This window comes from Suncus etruscus, chromosome 9 (genome assembly GCF_024139225.1).
Source record: "Suncus etruscus isolate mSunEtr1 chromosome 9, mSunEtr1.pri.cur, whole genome shotgun sequence".
NCBI classification, from domain to species: domain Eukaryota; kingdom Metazoa; phylum Chordata; class Mammalia; order Eulipotyphla; family Soricidae; genus Suncus; species Suncus etruscus.
In genome coordinates, this window is record NC_064856.1 from 96,779,996 (window position 1) to 96,793,998 (window position 14,003).

Consider the following 14,003-nt stretch of genomic DNA (forward strand, 5'->3'; position numbering starts at 1 on the left):
GGGGGCGCGCCATGCTTTGCTTCATTCCTCCTCAATGTTGCCAGCACCTTTTGGGGCGGTTTCAGCCTTGGGCCCAGCCCACCCGCTCCCACCCAGCTCTGTTGACTTTGTGGGTCTCTTTAGTTCAGCTTGGGGAGCACCTGCAGGGAATTAACCGTGTCTGTCTGCTTGCTGCTGGGGCTCACCCGAGCCTTTGATCTATTGGATTTTTGTACTTTGGGAAATGTTGAAGGACTCCGTTACCCACCCACCTACCTCCACCCCGCCCCCGCAAAGTACATAAAATGTGCCAGAGCCCCTGTAACCCGACCTTCCAGATGAGCGGGGCTGAGGAACCGGGAGCTGTTACTGTAAATACAGATGGAGATGCCGTCCGTTAAATGTTTACTATGTGCATCGACTATTGTCCCTGTTCAGCAGGACTGTGTCGGGTCACGCTCGCTTGCCAGCCTGAAAGGCCACACGTGAGCTGGCCGGGCTATTTCTCTTCCCGCCTGCCTCTCTCTTTCTCTTAGCTCCAGGCTGCACTGGTTTCTGAGCCTCTTTCTCAAAAGGCACACCTGCCCACCTTCTAAAAGCCTTTGCCCCTTCTTGTTCCCTCTGCCTGGCATGCTCTTTGCTCTTCCCCATCTTGGCATAAGTTACTCTTTCTCCAGACAGCCCACCTGGATGACCCCAGAAACATAAGTGTGCACACCCAACCACTTCACTTTCCCTCTGGCTTGTTCAGCTCTTTTCTTTCATTATCCTTAACGCTCTATCCTTACTTCCTGAACTGGTTCATTTGATTTAGCATCCACTGTATGAGCCAGTATGAGTGATTGTCTGTGTCCTAACATACCCCCGGCTCTGCTAGCACAATGGCTACTCACAGATCCTCTCTAAGACCTGGAGAATCTCCTTTGTCCCTTCCAGTTCCCTGTACATGTAGGAGTCTCAGCTATGATGGAATTAAAGCTCAAAGAATCTAAGTCCTTAAGGTGCCCCCACTGGTTCAGTCATAGTTGTGGCTGGATCTGGACCCGGGATGGGCTCAGTTCTTGCTCTGGGTCAGTGGGCCTCACTCAGCTCACCTCAGCCAAGTTGCCTGAACATTTTAGGTGTGGGCTGAGCACTCTCTCAGCTAGAGAGTTCGAGAGCAAGATCAGGCTGCTCCTGAGGTGACTTGAAATGCATTGAAAAGTCCAGGTCAGCCTTGGAAACATAGAATGAAGAACACTGAGAATTGTTTGGGGATATGAGAGGACTAGAGGGTCATACCCAGAAGCTTACAGGAACTGTTCCTAGTGGGATCAGCTGTGCAGAACACATGCTCCAGTTCCTCAACTGAACGGTTTTTCCTAATTTATTTTTTCTTTCTTACAGATACATATATATATATATATATATATATATATATATATATATATATACACACACACACACACATGCATATGATTTTTATCTTAGATGCCATGGTTTATAATATTGATAATGGCAATGTTTTGTGCATAAAATAGTCCAGCACTCCCACCCTCCATAAAACTGTCAGCCTCCTTCCACGGCTGTCCCAGTGTCTGTCCTGGTGTTTCCCACACCCTCCCCAGCCCTTCAACAGTGACTATGCTGCTACTAAAGACCAATTCTCAGTTCTTGTTGCTTTTATGTATTTGTGGCTTCCTCACTGTTTCTTTATTTACCACAGTATGTGGAAGATCAGTCTGTCACCATTCTTCTTCTGAACATTTAAATTTTTTTTTTTTTTTTGGCCAAGGGCCATGCCAAGAAAAAAGCAACTCTTCATCTCTAGGCCCCTCGCTGACAATTTGTTAGTTTGACACAAAGACTGGACATTTTTTGAGTTCCCACTAGACGTTGTTCATCTAGAGAAGCAGGCAAGGAACTGGAACGCTAGTACAGTGGGGTAGGGCACTAGTCTTCCACGCTGCCTGCCCTGGCACCTCATGGTTTCAAGCATAGAAGCAGGAGTGATCCCTGAGTACTGACGAGATGTCCCAACCCCCTTCTCCAAAAATAAGTGAATCAGTAAAAGTAAAAGCGAGTGAGATATAATCCCTACCCCAGGACTTGGTCTGTTGGTGGTAATGGAGTAAACCGAGATCCCAGCAGAGCATGGACCAGAGAGCACATGCTCTGACTAGGTCACATATCAGGTTCAAAGCTGGACATGATGTCCGCCACTTCTGCACCTGGGTAGATGACTTAACCTCCTTTATTGCTAGTAAAATGAGAATGACAATGTCTACCCACTGAGACAAGGAGAAAAAGTTAAATAACATTTTAGAAAGATAACCAGAAAGATCACATGTTTGTAATCATGGTGCTTAAATAAAGATATTAAAATTTTTTTTAAAAAATAGGGGGCCAGAGAGATAGCACAGTGGTAGGGTATTTGCCTTGCGCGTGGCCAATCCAGGATGGACCCGGTTTTGATTCCTGGTATCCCATATGGTCCCCTGAGACTGCCAGGAATGATTTCCGAGCACAGAGCCAGGAGTAACCCCTGAGCGCTGCTGGGTCTGGCCCAAAACAAAAAATAAAACAAAACAAAAACAATTAAATAAAATAATCTAAATTAAAATAAAAAAGAAAGATAACCAGGGGCACAAGAGATAGCTTAAAGGGTTGCGCATATTTTTCCTATAAGAGGTACCTGGATTCCATCCCTGATACCACATGAACTGACACCCCAGTACCACCAGGAGGGATCCCTGAGCACCGCTGAGTGTGGGCCCCTCAACAGCAAAATGATAACCAGAGGGCAGTGTCTACAATGAGATAAATAAATGGCCTAGTGGCAGCAAACACAAAAACTCATATATGAGTGCCACCAGGTGTGGCCCCAAAACAAAACAAAACAAAATTAAAAATTAAAATAATCTGGGCCCGGAGAGATAGCACAGCGGCGTTTGCCTTGCAAGCAGCCGATCCAGGACCAAAGGTGGTTGGTTCAAATCCCAGTGTCCCATATGGTCCCCCGTGCCTGCCAGGAGCTATTTCTGAGCAGACAGCCAGGAGTAACCCCTGAGCAACGCTGGGTGTGACCCAAAAAAAAATTAAAATTAAAATTAAAATAATCTAAATTAAAATTTTAAAAAAGAAAGATTTATAGTTCTGCAGATTTATAGTTCACTGTGTAACGTTTGGGTGCCCAAGTTCTCAACCCTTCTAGGTAGGTGAGTCTCATCAAGAACGGCCACCTGGATCCAAGCACCACTGTTAGGTCACTCCTTTAAAACAAAAACAAGGAAACATATTTGAGGGCCAGAGAGAGAGAGAGAGCTTAAGGGGCTGGAGCACCTGCTGTGTGTAGGAGACCTGGCTTTGACCCTGAGCATTGCCACATGGAATCCTGAGTACCACCAGGAGGGATCCCAAGCATCAAGCCAGTTATTTTAGGTCATGATCTACATGGAAATATTTTCAAAATACTCTTACATAGGCGTTGAATAATATAATTCCTTGCATTCTACTTTTTGTTTGTGTTTTGTTTTGTTTGAGGGCCACACCTGGTGATGCTCAGGGCTTATTCATAGCTCTGCACCCAGGAATCACTCCTGGCAGTGCTGAGGGGACCATAGGGGATGCCAGGACTTGAACCTGCGTCAGCTCCATGCATGCGAAGCAATAGTACCAGATAGTACTATCTCTCTAACCCCAACTTCCTCCACTCTTAACATAGCTTAACTTGTTTTGACTTCTAAGCATTGTCCTTAGCAATATACATTATTTTATGATGCTAACAGACTTTGACCTGCACTGCTGACTGAAGAGTCCCCTTAATGTATCTGGATCACATGTTGAACGTTTGTCCTGCTTCCCCTTTCTGTCCTGCTGTGCATGAGAATTTCTCACTGCTGTCCCCATGCTTGCCTTTTATGGTTCCTTCTCCTCTTCCATTTACCTTGTTTGTCTCATCTGTCTTGGGCTTAGAAATTAGATAGCTGAGCTTTTGAAAACTGTGGGTATAATCAGAGCCTTATCACAGAAGCCTGTAAAGTAATCGCATAAGCTTTAGTCAGTAAACTTGGTGACATCTGTTTTGCCTGCTTAGGGACTTATTGGCATTTAGATATTTGAGATTGCCAAGCAATTGAGTTCTAAGTAGACTAGGCATTGTTTTGTGGAACACAGATACCTGGGAAACTTTGTTTTCTGTATTGGTGAGTCCTTCCCTTTGTAGTTCTGCAACATAGAAAAAGAAAATCACTGGCATCTGACTGGAGAGATAGTACAGGAGTTAAGGCTCTTGCCTTGCATACAGCTGATCCTAGTTTGAATCCCAATGCTGCATCATGTCCTCCCAGCACCACCGGGAGTGATCCCTAAGCCACTTGCTAGCCCTGAGCACTGATGAGTATGAACCAAGCCCTTTCTCCCCAACAAAAGAATTAGTGCAGGGACCAGAGAGATAGCATAGTGGTAGGGCGTTTGCCTTGCACACGCCTCTGATCCAGGATGAATGGTGGTTCGAATCCTGGTATTCCATATGGTCCCCCATGCCTGCCAGGAATGATTTTTGAGCACAGAGCCAGGAATAACCCCTAAAGTGCTACAAAAGAAAAGAATTAATGCTGTTAGGGGAGATGTCTGGCACTAATCAGCCTTGACAGTGGCATTGATGTGTGTTTCGCCCTCCTCTGCTGTCCCCATTTAAAGGTGATAATCACCTCACTGTGCCCTTGTCACGCTAATCTGGAGTGTACACCCAAAAGGACAGAGGATATTATATTCAGATCCAAGCATTTTTCACTTCTCTTAAAGATAGTTCTCAGTTTTACATTCTTTTTTCTTTTTCTTTTGTGTGTGTGGTTGTTGTGGCGGTTGTTGTTCATTTTGGGGAACAGTCCCAGCAGTTTTCAGGGCTTCCTCCTGTCTCTGTGTTCAGAGAGGACTCCTGGCAGTGCTCAGAGGATCAAATTGCCACACCAGGGATCAGGCCAGAGTCAGCCATAACAAGAGAGGTGCTTTCATCCCTGTGTGTGTGTGTCTCTCTCTCACCCACTCTCTCTCATTCCCCCCTCTCTCTTATCATGTAACCTCTTTTCATCATGGACAAAACAAGGCAATTTAGGGTGAAGCCCAAGACTCTGAGATCTCCATGAGGAGCCAAGAACTAGGATTCTGAAAGAAGAGATCACGTTGGCTGTTATCTCTGCTTAACTCACTGTCTTTCTCTGGCAGCATTGTTGAGATATAATTTCATACCATATCAAGGTGGCATTTTAGGATATTTCCTAATATCCTAAAATTGCCAGAAATAAAAAGATAAATAAGAAAATTGCCAGAAATAAAATTATCCACCACCCCAAATCTAGAGGGGCAGTGTTGTTCGCACTGAAGTGTGTAGTCCTTTCCTTATACAAGCTAAATTATTTTTTTCTTTATTGTTTGTTTCTTTGGAGGGTTGAGAATGTCACACCCAGCAGTGATCAGGGGTTACTCCTGGCTCTACATTTAAGAATTACTGGGGCCAGAAAGATAGCACAGCAGTAGGGTGTTTGCCTTGAACGGTGCCAACCCAGGACAGATGTGGGTTCAATTCCCGGCATCCCATATGGTTCCCCGAGCCTGCCAGGAGTGATTTCTGAGTGCAGAGCTAGGGGTAACCCCTGAGTGCACCGAGTGTAGCCAAAAACAAACAAACAAACAAATAAATAAAAAGGAATTACTCCTTGCAGTGCTCAGGAACCATATGGAATGCTGAGGATCAAAATCCACTGTATATTCTCTCTCTCCTCTCTCTTCTCTCTTTTTCTCCTCCCTCTCTCTCTCGTCTCTCTCTCTCTTTCTCTTCTCTCTCTCTCTCTCTCTCTCTCTCTCTCTCTCTCTCTCTCTCTCTCTCTCTCTCTCTCCCCCCTCTCAATTTTTCTTTTAAAACAAAGTTAAAAGTTGGGGCCGGGGCCGGAGAGATAGCATGGAGGTAAGGCGTTTGCCTTTCATGCAGGAGGTTATCGGTTTGAATCCCAGCATCCCATATGGTCCCCCATGCCTGCCAGGAGCAATTTCTGAGCCTAGAGCCAGGAATAACCCCTGAGCACTGCTGGGTGTGACCCAAAAACCACAAAAAAATAAATAAATAAATAAAAAAGCTGGGGCCGGAGAGATAGCATGGAGGTAAGGTGTTTGCCTTGCATGCAGAAGGTTGGTGGTTCGAATCCCAGCATCCCATATGGGGTCCCGAGCCTGCCAGGGGCGATTTTTGAGCATAGAGCCAGAAGTACCCCTGAGCGCCGCCAGGTGTGGCCCCAAAACAAAAAAAAAAAAATATGAACAATAGTGGCCCGCAGGCTAAAGTTTGAGGATACCTGCCTGAGACTCACTGGAGGAGTCAAGAGACAGAAAGAAGGAGGGGAGTCAGAGAGTGTGGTGTACAACCCACACATATGCACTGCAGGCGGGGACAAGTTAACAGCTAAGCAGGACAGTCCGCAATGGCAAAACATTTAGTGGGCCAGATAAATGTTCTTGGCAGGCTGCATGTGGCCCACAGGCTGTAGTTTGAGGACCCCTGCCCTATATGACCCCACCAGGAATGACTCCTAAGCACTGGTGGAATAGCCCAAGAACCAAAACCAAAACTAAAAAATCAGAGCAGTGATCATACTGCAAACAACAGCTTCAAATCATTCCCCCCCTCTATCGGCTGTTTCTGTCTCCCCTCCTCCCATCCCTTGGTCAATGTTGACATGGACAGTGAGTGGCCACACATTTGGCCAGAGAGCTCAGTGGGTACCACACCTTAGTTCTAGTGCTCATATGCACCAGAGTTTGCTGGGCACCAGGCTCACTGGAGATTTCACTCTGTCATAGTACTGGGGATCAGACAGACATGACAGTGCCACCAGGATCTCAGAGACTCCCATTTCCCCCTTCCCTGCATACAAGATGGTGCCTGGGCTGAAATTCATGGTCTCATGCCTGCAAGGCATGGCTCACTGTGAGCCATCTCTGAACCCCAAAAGTTGTGTGTGTGTGTGTGTGTGTGTGTGTAAGAGAGAGAGAGAGAGAGAGAGAGAGAGAGAGAGAGAGAGAGAGAGATACCAGTGTCTCATGGTACAACCATAAGTTGTACCAGCGAGTCATTTCCCTGGCCTATTTATTTTCATCTAAAACTCATTTAGGCAGATGAAATTAAATCTTTATTATAAATGCTTCCAAAGAGAAAGTCCTACATCTGGGGTTGCAAACATGAGATGCCTAGGAAGCACAGATGGCTGGTTTTCGTGTGTGTTTAACACTGAATATTTCATCTTTATTCTAGTGTTTTATTATTCCCTACACCTTCCCTTTTGTGATGTGGTTGTGGTTGTGGCTGTCATTCTTGTTATTGAGATTTCCAGGACTTTGCACCTAGGTCTCTCAAGCCAGCTTGTGGGGATCAAACGCTCTCTCCTGTGGGGCTGATCTGAGCAGAGGCCATTGAGGAGATGCAGTTAGGACAATGGCAGCGCCTCCTTGTTGTAGGTTAGAGTTCAAGAAGAAAGAAGTAGCTTCCAGTTTGAGAGGGGAGAAAACTGGAGGTAGCTCACAGGAAACCAAAGCTTCTTGTCCAGGTCACAGAGTTGGGGGTTAGCAGCGACTTTTGGCTCCTGTGGATGCCTCTCCAGTGTTCAAGCTGTGTGCTTCTGGAGTCTCGGCCACAAAGAAGGACAGAGAAAGAGCCCTGACCTGTCAGAGGATTGCAGGGACAGAGGTTGCTTTTGTTTTTTGCTGTGACTCCTATTTCCCCCTGCCCCGAACTTTGACACTGCTGTCCCCGTGATGACCTACCTGGGAAGTTGCACAGGTTTGGAGGTAGTGCTCTTGCATTTGACACAGTGCATGCGAGGTCTGCACACCTGCTCCCAGAACGTCATGCTCCTATCCTGGCGGAAGTGATCACTCGTCTTTTAGTTGTGATGTTTGCCTACACTGGTTGTGCACTGGAGATCACATACCCCATGCCATGGTGGGTGCCCAGGGTCCCACAGAGCAGAGACATAGGGGCCATACTCAGTGCATGCAGACTGCACCCAGGATCTAACTCTTGGCATAGTGTTCGCCAGGCAGGCGCTTTAACCTCCAAGACATGAGCCATCTCTGCTGCTCCTTAGAACACTTTTTTTTTTTTTTTTCATTTTTGGTTCAACTCCTGGCCATGCTCAGGAGTTGCTCCTCACTCTGCCCTCAGAAGTCGCTCCTGGCAGGCTCAGGGGACCATATAAGATGCCAGGATTCAAACTAGGGTTCGTCCTGTGTTTTCTGCGTGCAAGGCAAACACCTTAGTGCTACGCTATCATTCTGGCCCCAAAACACATTTTTTTAAATTGTTCTTTATGCTTTTTCTTTCTGTTTCATTATTTTGTTTGGGGGACACACCCACTCAGGGATGCTGGCAGGATGAGGGGAATCATATGTGGTGCCATGGATCAGCCATGTACAATGCATGTGCCTTACCCACTGTACTATCTCTCTGGCCCGTTTTTGCTTTCTTTTTTTTTTTCCTCTTGGGCCTTCCAGTAGCAACCAGAAAGCCTGCCAGACAAATTCTAAAAGAGCTGTAACACTTGTTTCTGTTTTCTTAAGAATTTATAATATGGAGCCGGAGAGATAGCACAGCGGTAGGGTATTTGCCTTGCAATCATTCAATCCAGGATGGACAGTGGTTGGAATCCCAGCATTCCATATGGTTCCCTGTGCCTGCCAGGAGCGATTTCTGAGTGCAGAGCCAGGAGTGACCCTGAGCACCACAGGGTGTAACCCATAAAACAAAGAAAAAGAATTTATAATATATTCCCACTGCTGCAAACTTTAGTTTCTAAAATATTATTTTGTTTTGTGGCCATACCTCACTGTACCCAGAGACTACTCAAGGCTGAGTACTGGCAGTCACTCCTGGCAATACTCTGGGGAACCAAGTGCAGGACCAAACTCCTGCATTCCAGATCACGGAACATCTCTCTTATGTTTTTTAATGATTTATAATGGAACATGACTAATTTAAGAGGCCCCTGTTCTCTTATTTTGCTTAATGGGTTGTACACGAACATGACAAAATTCAAAAAGTCAAAGCCGTACTATCTCGGGTGCAGGAAAGTCACTCATGCTCTGAAAAACACATTTTGCTCATGGGAGACCCAGTTTGATCTCCAACACCACCTTGCTTCCTAACCTTCACCAGGAGTGGACCCTGCCCACTTCTATGTGTGCTTCAACGAGTGAAAAAGAAAGATGCCCAAGGGCCTGGTCAATAGCACAATGGTAGGGCGTTTGCCTTGCACACAGATGACCCTGATCAGACCTGGGTTGAATCTCAGGCATCCCATAAGGTCCCCTGAGCCTGCCAGGAGCGATTTCTGAGTGCAAAGCCAGGAGTTACTTCTGAGAGCTGCCAACTGTCGCCCAAAAACAGAAAAAAAAGAAAAGAAAAATGAAAGGTGCCCAACCTTTCTGTTTTTGTTTGGGGGAACACATCCAGTGGTGCTGAGGTTACTCCTGGCTCTGCATTCAAGAGTTACTCCCGATGGTTCTCAGGGAACCCTGTGGCATGCTGGGTCTCAAAGCCAAGTTAGCTGCATGCAAAGTGTGCATAACAAAGAGCCTTCCCCACTGTACTATCTCTCTGATCCCAAACGGTATACAACCTTATATATGTTACAAACTATTAAACAGAGCCAAAGTGACTCTGACCATTTATCTGAGGCTTGACAGAGAAACGAAGATGTAAAGAATAGGAGCCAAATTACAGACTCCCCTTCAGTGGGGAAACCAAGGTTCTCATCCAAATGCCAGTGAGGTCAGAGTAGATACCACTTTCCAGAATACTTATGCATGAATGAAATCCACTGCTTCACTCTTTGATGCCAATGGAGTGTTTTCAACTTTCTTTGGGGCTGATGCCAGCCCCGGGACTGATAAGGATCAGGCTTCACAGAGCCTCTTGTCTCATTTCCCAGGCCAGTGAGCCACCATCATTTGACTCGTTTGATTAAAATAAGATGAGTGATTTGCTTGCATTACAGGTAAAGATCTTATCCCCAGAAAGCCATTCTTTTTTTTTTGGGGGGGGGCACAACCGGTGATGCTCAGAAATCTCTCCTGGCTTGGGGAACCATATGGGATGCCGGGGATTGAACCGAGGTCCATCCTAAGTCAGCCACATGCAAGGCAAATGCCCTACTCCTGCGCCATTGCTCTGGCCCCAGAAAGCCATTCTTGAAACAACACTAACGACACCTCAAGAAGCCGAAACTGCTCCCATCCCCTTGTCTTTCCCACCCAGTCCCCAAGAGTTCCCTGAGCTGCTCTCTGTCTCCAGATTGTGTTTTGCCCTCCACCCCCTACAGGAATATATAATTATAGATTCAGTACATTAGACGTGCCCACAAAAGGCCGGACCAGCTGGAAAGACAAAGGTGGATTCCTCGGCGGATGTGTAAGGGCTGATTCGGGGCCAGCCCTCTTACTGGTTCCCGCTGGTTTTGTTTGTGACATCTATTTTGTTCGACTCTCGGGCAGCCATAAATCCGTCACCATGGCTGGAAGTGAGTGGTCGCTGACCTGAGAGCAGTCTGTGGTCTTTACAAAAACGCCCACGGGCTGCCGGCAGCCTGCCCCTTCTCACACTCAGAGAGCCGGGGAGCCTAGATTGCTTTTGTATTTTTAGTCTGGCTCAGTTCAGCTGACCCTCAGTGAGTAACTCTGCTAGCCACAGCGGCCTTTTATATTTGTGTAGCAACAAAGGGAAATGCACTTTTAAGCAAACCAATGCAGAATCTTCCCACTTCTTATTTATCTTCTGGCCTCTTTGGCGGTGGGAAGCTCAGAGAAATCATTGCTTGTGTTGGTTTTTCTTCTCTGTGGCTTTTTTTTTTTCTCAAACAGGATGCTCTTCTGTTTTGCTGATAGCTTATACAATTTCATCCCTCCTGTGAGCCTGATTTTGTTTTTTGTTTTGTTTGGGGGCCACACCCGGCAGTGCTCAGGGCTGACTGCTGGCTCTGCACTCAGGAATCTGGGTGGTGCTTGGGGGCTATATGGGATTTTGGAGGACAAATCCAAGTTGCATGCTAGGCAAACACCTTATCAGCTATCAGCCCGATTTTAAGTTAGAAAGGAGAAAGGTAGTTGGATGTTGTTTTTGTTTTGCTCTGTTTTGAGGGGCACAGGAGTTACTCCTGGCTCTATGCTCAAGCATCATTCCTGGCAGGCTCAGGGGACCATAGAAGATGCTGGGGATCTCAGTGGGGGAGAAAAAGTTCTATCTCCATCTCCAAGTAGAACTTTGTCTGGGGGACATGTGCGGCCCGTCAGTCACACATCTGACACAGTCGGAGAGTTCTGAGCATATCAGACCAGGCCTCTGTGTTAGTCTTACGCTGGTGACTGGGGACAGCCTAACAAGCCTGAAATGTGCCCTGAATATTTCCCAAAGAAGAAGTGGCCTCGATTGTGTCCATTTACAATATGAATATATTCCTGGAGTGTTGCTTTGGGTCATTCTGAAGGTTGACCTGAAATTTAATACTGCATCTGATTTAACACTTTGCTTTTACAAGTACACTTGCTAAATAAGTATTCTCTGAATTTGATGTTCTATTTAGTCATAATAAAATCTGAAACAAGGAGCAGGAGTAATAGTACAACAGGTAAGGCACTGGCCTTGAAGCAACCAACTTGGGTTTGCTCCCTGATCCCTGGCATCACATATGGTCCCCTGAATCCCCAGGAGTCATTCTAGTATGCAGAGGCAGGAGTAACCCCCTGATCATAGCCAGATATAGACTAAATAAATATACATATAAGAAAAATTGGAAATAGAAGAGTCAGGCTCACTCTCCTATTTGGACCCCCTGAACATGCCATTACTGACTGAGCTGGAGAAAGAAATGTTCTTAATAACTTATGGGCTTCACCTCACAGGTACCACTCGGGGTCATGACTCCTCATTTCCTTGGGAAAACCATTTCCTTGTCAGACAACATGATCATCAACAACAGCATCTCAAAACAGACACAGTTGAGGGGGGAATAGCCTGCTAGTCTTCCGGGGCCCTTTTTGCTTGGCAGGCCACTGGCCCCAGGATGTGGGCAGCCTCCCTGTGACTTGTGGGCTCTATAGAGAGTGATGCTGTCTTGTCTCCGTCCTCTCCTTCACAGCCTCTCACCTTCAGAGGACCCCAGAGGAGTATTTACTCAGCTGTGGACTAGTACCCAGGGATCAAGAGGGTGATACAGCCACACCCTGCCCAAACCCCCCTTCTCCTTCCCAGCAGCGATTGGCAGGGGAGCCTGGTCAGGAGCCGGTCCTTCAGGACAGACTTTCAAGATCCTCACACAAATGAACAGATAAACAATTGCAACTGTAAATTGGAGGGTCCACCCGTGGGCTGCGGCATTCTCTGCCCGTTATGGCAGTTCCTTTCATCATGATTACACACCAGCCACTACAAGCTGGCTCTGTCCTGGCTGGTGCCTGGGGAGCGGCTCCTTATCTCCAGCCTGTTCACCCCAACACCCGCATGTCAGAAATCACACACTCAAGTTCTAATGAAGCCCTGCTTATGTCTCCCCAACGCTGGAGGCCAAAATCTCATTCCAGGCTCTGGGGTAACGCTTTACCTGAGGAGGGGATCAAGATCAGGTTCTAGTTTCTTCAGACTGTCCCTCATTCCCCAGTCTCCTGAGGTGACATGTCCTGTCCTGACCCCAGGAGTTCACAGCTCCACAGGCCGCATTTCTTTGGAGCAAATGTTGTGAACACACATGGGGGAGCTGGGAGGGGTGTGAGGAATGACTAAGCCACCCCACAGAGCTTCACAGGCAGGAATTTCCACTGCCAGAAGGCAGACCAGATGTAGAAAAGGGAAGCACTGCACCCCTCATTTCCGAGAAAAGAGTAAATGGGAGGGAATTAGACATGGGATATAACAGGCATCAACAATGTCTGACGTTCTGATTTTTCCAGATTATAACTAAGGGGCCAGGGAGCTAACTCCACTGGCTGAATGAGAGTGATGCATGTGGGAGATCCAGGTTCAAGCCCTGGCACCACATGGTCCCCCAAGAACTACCAGTAGGGGGCCAGAGAGGTGGCGCTAGAGGTAAGGTGTCTGCCTTGCAAGCCCCAGCGTCCCATATGGTCCCCCCAAGCCAGGGGCAATTTCTGAGCGCTTAGCCAGGAATAACCCCTGAGCATCAAATGGGTGTGGCCCAAAAAAACAAAAAACAAAACAAACAAAAAAAGAACTACCAGTAGGGGCCAGAGAGATAGCATGGAGGTAAGGCATTTGCCTTGCATGCAGAAGTTTGGTAGTTCGAATCCTGGCATCCCATATGGTTCCCGAGCTTGCCAGGAGTGATTTCTGAGCATAGAGCCAGGAGTAACTCTGAGCGCTGCTGGGTGTGACCCAAAAACAAAAACAAACAAACAAAAAACAAAAAAAGAACTATCAGTAGTTAACTTCTGACCACAGAGCTGGGATAGCTATTCCTGAGCACTGCTGGGTATGGCCACAAAACTAAAATAATAATAATTTAATTAATGAAAACATTTTAGAGCCGGAGTGATAGTACAGAGGGTAGGGAGCTTGACTTGCACACAGCCAACCTGGGTTCAATCCCAGCTTCCCATATGGTCCCCTGAGCCCACCAGGAGTAATCCCTAACCACTGCCAGGTGTGGCTCAAAATAAAAATAAAATCAAATAAAAAACCATTTTAACATTTTAGCCAAGGGGCAGGGGATGGAGCTCAATAGTAGCAAACCATTTGGGGCCACAGCTATAACAACACTATTGGTGGGGCACTTGCCTTAGCATGTAACCAACCTGCTTTCTTTTTTTGTTTGTTTTTGTTTTCTGTTTTTTTGGGCCACACCTGGCGGTGCTCAGGGGTTACTCCTGGCTGTCTGCTCAGAAATAGCTCCTGGCAGGCACGGGGGGGGGGGGGGGGGGAGGGGGGGGAGAAGGGGGCATATGGGACATAAGATTCGAACCAACCACCTTTGGTCCTGGATCGGCTG

The 14,003-nt window shown here is 46.9% G+C and overlaps 1 protein-coding gene and 1 non-coding gene across 2 annotated transcripts in view; one reads left to right on the forward strand and one right to left on the reverse strand.

Annotated features, from left to right (window-relative positions):
• Positions 1 to 14,003, forward strand: part of CSTPP1 (centriolar satellite-associated tubulin polyglutamylase complex regulator 1) — a 209,556-nt gene that overhangs the window by 172,616 nt on the left and 22,937 nt on the right. The gene's annotated exons all lie outside the window — the stretch shown is intronic.
• LOC126019210 (U7 small nuclear RNA) lies at positions 8,490 to 8,551 on the reverse strand. Its single transcript, XR_007498954.1, has one exon. It is a non-coding gene; the product is annotated as a U7 small nuclear RNA (small nuclear RNA).